At 45.1% G+C, this 5,791-nt stretch overlaps 1 long non-coding RNA gene across 1 annotated transcript in view; it reads left to right on the top strand.

The window, feature by feature from the left end:
* LOC109286607 overlaps window positions 1–4,113 on the top strand; it is a 9,676-nt gene extending 5,563 nt beyond the window's left edge. The window contains exon 2 of the long non-coding RNA XR_002094637.1: window positions 3,960–4,113. This is a non-coding gene — a long non-coding RNA (uncharacterized LOC109286607). The remainder of the gene's footprint in view (window positions 1–3,959) is intronic.
* The last annotated feature ends 1,678 nt before the right edge of the window (window positions 4,114–5,791 follow it).

Raw genomic sequence — 5,791 nt, 5'->3', positions numbered from 1 at the left:
CACCTACCATAACCCCACACCCATCCACATACACACATGGCCACTTCCCAACAACACCCCCGCACATACACCCTCTTACTGCCCACACACAATATACAGTAGGCTTTGTATTTGGAGCTATTATGCAGTCACCTCTAGATACATGTTGCAAACACACAAATCAGTATACAAATATTTTTAAATAAAATGAAAATAAGTTATAGTAGATGTTTTATTTTTTTTTGCATAGGATTTGGGTTTTTTTTTTCTGGTTTCAAGATTGCAGCACCCTCCCTCCCAAGAGGGGTACTCCTTGGACAAGGGGAGAGACTTCTGGTGGCAAAGGTCAGGGATTGGGGGCGGGACTTTCGGTCCCAATATGGTGCTTGGGGGACGGGGCAACTGTTATGGGGCAAAGCTACCCATGCAGCCCTCAACAGCTCACCAAAACTCAGTAAGCGGCCCTCCACCCAAAATAATTGCCTAAACAATCTAGACTGAAGCAGACCTTGACCTAACATTGAAATGCAACCACTTCTAGGATGCACCACAACATCTGTTCTACTGCAGTTAGCAGTATAAATGCATGCATTAAGGACGGGAAGTAAAGAATACTTTTAACGAATTGAAACTTGGGGGGAAATTTCTTAAGTAGGTGAAAATTAGTTATTGAAAAAAAAAGTGAATTAGCCAGGTCAATTAAGTTGATAGATTACTTTTGGAAAAATGCCATGGGATTTTTAAGAAAGATGTCTACATTAGCTTATTGTTAAAAACACACATTCTCAACTCAATATGTTAGCTAATACTCCTAATTAAAAGGACTGTAAGTCTTATGGTCCACTCTGTTTCATCAATTTAAGAATATACTCTAAAGTCATTACTATTTTGCCATGCATTATAGTTATAGGAAGGGTTGCATTTTGTTTCCTTAGCAGTATGTTATACATTGAAACAATACTTCCTCTGGAAAGGTCAGGGCACTGAGTCATGTAGCAAGCATAATCAACAAGTAGACACGTTACATATGAAATGTTGAAGCCCATATGTGTGAGAAATGTTTTTTAAGACAGCCGCTGAATTTATGTAGTGCTAGTAATAGGTGGATAGATTTTCTACTAGGAACAACTGTAATAAAATCAGATTACAACTGAAACTAAATGCTAAATTAAACCATAAGAAAAAATGAAGTGTCAGTGGACTTCGCATCTAAATCAGATTCAATTAAAGAAACTGTTGATGCCAAAATTATGCTGGAGACAGTTGTGAAGGACAGCTCCCTAATGTCATCTCTGAGTCACCTTTCCAATGACTTACTGGCCCTGAGAGGGAAGCAATTCCTAGCCCTGAGAAGGGAATGGATTCCCCTTGAATTCACACAAAAGGATCTGCTTCCTCCTTTTTTTAATTAGTCTCCCTTCCCATTGTACACACAAACACCTCATTGTTTATAGGAGTTATTTTGGTTTTGGTGGAATTATGAAAGCTGGGTCCTGGAAGGACTAGTCTGCATGCAGAAGGGGTGTGGTCCAGTGTTTATTGAAGTCAACTGGAGTTTTTCCCACTGGCTGTTAAATCTAGTCCCCTGGAGTGGTTGCAGGATGTGGTCCAAAGATGCAAGGGCAATTTAACTTTTTTTTAATACTTTTTTTTTTTTAATGAAATAAAAGCTCACCAAATGTGGCACTGTTTATAAGTGCATTAGCTAGAGGCTTTTCATTCCAGCAGGAAGCTGTGGCTTTGGGACAGTGCATCTTTCTCATAGACATTACGTTAACGGGACAGACTTTTGCCCCTAGTTAAAGTACTCCAGTGTGGACTCAGTGCAGACTTGAAAGTTAGTGGTATTCTTAAATGATTTGCTGGACTGAAACCTATTTGCTTAGGTGCTTTGCTGCCTCAGGACCCAAATTTGCATGGGCTAAAGGGTAAATAATGTGTTCTCTGTGTGGCCGGAGCATGCAATCGAACCTCACTGTCAGGATTTTGAGTGGCATGGGCAATAGAGGCAAATCTGGCAGAGGGACTCCAGGCTTTGGTGCAGGTTGGCTGGAAGTGGCCAAGACCCAGCAGATGGAGGGTGCAGGCAGGAGGCTTGAAGGTGCTGCTGAACGACAATATAAAACCCAAGACTTGGTGGTGGGATTAATCCACTGGTTGCAGGCTCCCTGTTTTCCCCCACCCCACCCTCCTGTCCCAGAGCCATGAGCGTCCCCCTGCTTCCACCCCATGGCTGCTGGCTTCTGCCCACTTCTGCCTGATCCACCCTGCTGGGGGCTATAGAGCCCAAAGCCTTGAGCCCCTTCTTCTCTGTTCCAGCACTTTTTGATAAGTTAGTGCCCAGGAGTTGGGACCCCTTGACCCACCACTGCTCACTGTGCTGCAAAGGTCCTATTGTGTAAAATGGAGCTGCTATTTACCTCTTGTGGCTTGCAGGTGTGGCTTTGGGGTCCGATCATTCCTGTTGATATCAGCAAGGGCTTTCATGAATTTAATATCTGCAATGTGTCTGGCAGGAAAATCCTTCACGTCTTGTTTTCCTTGACAAGAACAGCGACATTCCCCTCGAAACCAACATTGTCAGCATGAGCAGATGAATCTCCTGATTTGGAAAGAAGAGTGACAACAGTTGTTTCACGGTGCAAAGTTTTAGGATTTTTTTCATTTAAAATAGCCTTTTCATTTCAAAATTTGACTAAAAAAAAAAGCAAGGAAAAGTGTAAAGAGGGAAGAATGAAAGGAAATTAGCCAGTCTATTTTTTTTTTCTTTTCCAGATCATTAATTTGAGAAAAAACATTTGAAATGTTGACTCTTTTCACCCTGATTCAGGGCAGGGAAACCATTTCCTGGCAAGTTTAATCTTATGGGCTTTTTTTTTTGCAATTTAAAGAGTTTTCCAAGCATCTAGCTTTACCCCCAGCTTGGCAGTGGAAGATGGTTTTGTAGAGATTAACCAACTGGCTGATGGTTTTTTTGGCTTCTGAATTTTGGGGCCATCAGGGAGAGAGATGCATGGACTGAACATTACTTGAACTATTCTTTGCTCTTTGAGTATGCCTTGTGACCTCTCCCCAGCACACAAACCTCTCTCCTCTTCTTATCAGAGCCCATCTTTGGGAAGCCGGCAACTGGTTTTGATCAAATCTTCTGGCTAGAGGTTGTTATAGCAAATATAAAAAGACTCAAATGCATGCAGCTGGGCCCAGTGGAGCCCTTCCATACTGAACTGTTCCATGAAATCTCCAGCAACCCTTGAAAGAATAAATAATTGCATATAAATAATACAAGGTTTATTAGAAGAACTGCGTGTGTGGAAACTGAAACCTTCCCTGAAAAGGATGCTGATGACTTAGACATGCTTGAATTAGTCCAGACATTTCCTTGTGGGTATATTTTTTTCAGAGAGCCACAACTCCTGTGTAACCCAAGTGACATTTGCCAATTGAAGTGATTATTTCCTCTGGAGGAAATCACTCTCTTTAAAGGCCCATGCATAGTCTTTTTTCCCCCCCTCCGCTCCATCCAGTGGCACATGCTAACAATTAAAGGGATAGATAGCTACAAATCCTTTCTGGGCAGAAAACCTTCGCTGCTCCAAGGGAGACCATGCATTATTCCATGGTGATTCCATAAATTAGCAGGAGCTCTTCAATCACTGCGTGTTTAAATCTGGCCTGGAAAAAATCTTCCCTGCCCCTGGAATTAGAGAGATGTTACAAGAGACAGGGGTGTTAAGTGCTTAATGAGCATTGGATGAAGCTCATCAAAGTCCAGACTCTTCTGTGTGCTAATAACATGGTCCAGTTCCAAATCCTTAGAAAAGGACAAAAAGGATACTGCTGTTTTGTCCAGCAGCGATAGTGATTTGGATCCTGGGGAAGCGAGATGAACTTGCATTTTTTTCCAGTGATGGTGCTGATTTAATGACCTGGTAAACAAAGTGTTTCATCTATTTCTTCTCCTCCTCATTCTTTTCCAGCAGCCTGTTCAGTCATTTCTGCCAGAAGCTGCCACTTTTCCTGATCGACATCTGAGATTCCTTATATGCTGAAGCATCATCGGAATGCTCTCGCCTGCATCCGTCGGGGAGAAAAACCCTCCATAGAGCAGTAAAAACTTAGCCCAATGCTATATGTCTTGTTTCTGTACCATTTATTTAATTTATTTATTTAGAATCAGCAGGCAGCATTTGGATTTATATAGTGCTGGTAATGGCTGGAGATGGGTTGAGCCCTGAAGCGAATAGGTAGGTGAATAGAGTCTCAGGACCCCTTGCTATTTTTTTTTTTTTGACCAAACAACTAAAGGATAATTCTACCTAGCAATCTGTAATAGATCTGATATCTCAAATTACCTGGTCAATTAGTGATAATAGCAATACTTTCAGGACTCATTCCAACAGCCTCAGAAAGCAGATGTTTTGCAGCCTGGATTTAAATGTAGTCCTTTTGGAAATCAGACAGAGGGATCTTTGTCAAAATGCCTTGCTGTGGAATGTAGATAAAATTTGGGATGTTGGAATCTGATCTAAAAGCTGGGGCTCAAGTCTATTGCTAATGAAAAATGTCCCTCTTTAGTCTATATAATTCTTGATGAACATTTGAGGGGGGAGTCAGTGAGTAGGGCTCTAACCCTTCTTCTCCTCTACCCCACCAGTCAGCAAGGGCCACGTACAGGTATTACACATAAAGTGACTGAAAGCTGGTCTGACACCCATAACAGAACAGAGGTTCGGTGCACCTAGAACGGTTTAAAATGGCATAACCATTGGGTTAAGATAGACTTGGATTGATGTGAGCTCAGACTGAATTGATTTAGATTAGACTGATGCACTGAACTTCTGTATCAGATGGCCTATCGATTCATGTTAGATTGCTGTCTGCCAGCATCCCAGGCACCTTTGTGGCTCCCTGCTAGTCTCGCCCCGCACTAGCACTTGCCTCGCACTTGGCTGCTGTGGCTGAGTGCCCAACAGGCCCCTGGACTGTCACAGAGCCAAGCCAGCACAGACTCTCTCCCCAGCCCTGGTTGCAGCTTGTGGCCAGCCGTCAGCTGCAAACAGATGGGTGGGAGGGAGGAAGGGAGGCGTCTGTGCAGCTGGCAGCAGAAGGCGCCTGTCAACCTGGGAGGGTCGCACTGGGGTGCTCTGTAGAAGGAAGGAGCAAGGCTCCTGGCAGCTCCAACACCAGTGGCAGCTGGTGGCTGGCAGCAGGACACGCCTGGCAGCACGGGAGCTCATGCCAGGCAGTGGTGTGGCCTCCTTCTGCCAGCTGCCACTCATGCCAGGGCTCCGAGGGGCCTGATCCTGATTGTTTCTTTTCCGCAGTGCCCAGGCCACCCCTGATTGGCTGCCCACATGCCCCCAACTCCCTGCAGTCACTGCAGACCCTCCCTCTGCCCAGAGCTAGGTTTTCAGGAGAGCCCTAGAGTGGGTCACCATGGTAAGCCCAGCTGCCTGGCTGGTGGTGGTGCGGGGAGGGTGCCGTGGTGATTCACTCCGCAGCTCTCCTGGAAGCCTAGGTCTGGGCACAGGAGAGGGGCGAGGGTGATGGCAGAGGGCTGGGGGGTGTACTTGGCAGACAGTCAGGGGTGGCCTGGGTGCTCGGCAGCACTTGGAAGTGCTGGGAGGTGTGCAGGAATGCCCCAAACCTGCTGCCCTTGGTCAGTGCCAGTGCAGGAAGCCTCTTGGCCTCCCCCCTCCACACCCAAGGGTGAATGTGTATTCTGCTGTCTCCCTGTCTAACCTACGCCGCTTACAGAAACCTGCATCAGTTTGATCAGCTCCACCTCGGGCTATTTCATGTCTGTACA

The sequence above is a fragment of the Gavialis gangeticus genome, unplaced genomic scaffold (assembly GCF_001723915.1).
Source record: "Gavialis gangeticus isolate Ggan-Ray unplaced genomic scaffold, GavGan_comp1, whole genome shotgun sequence".
NCBI classification, from domain to species: domain Eukaryota; kingdom Metazoa; phylum Chordata; order Crocodylia; family Gavialidae; genus Gavialis; species Gavialis gangeticus.
This window is presented reverse-complemented; position numbering and strand designations above follow the sequence as displayed.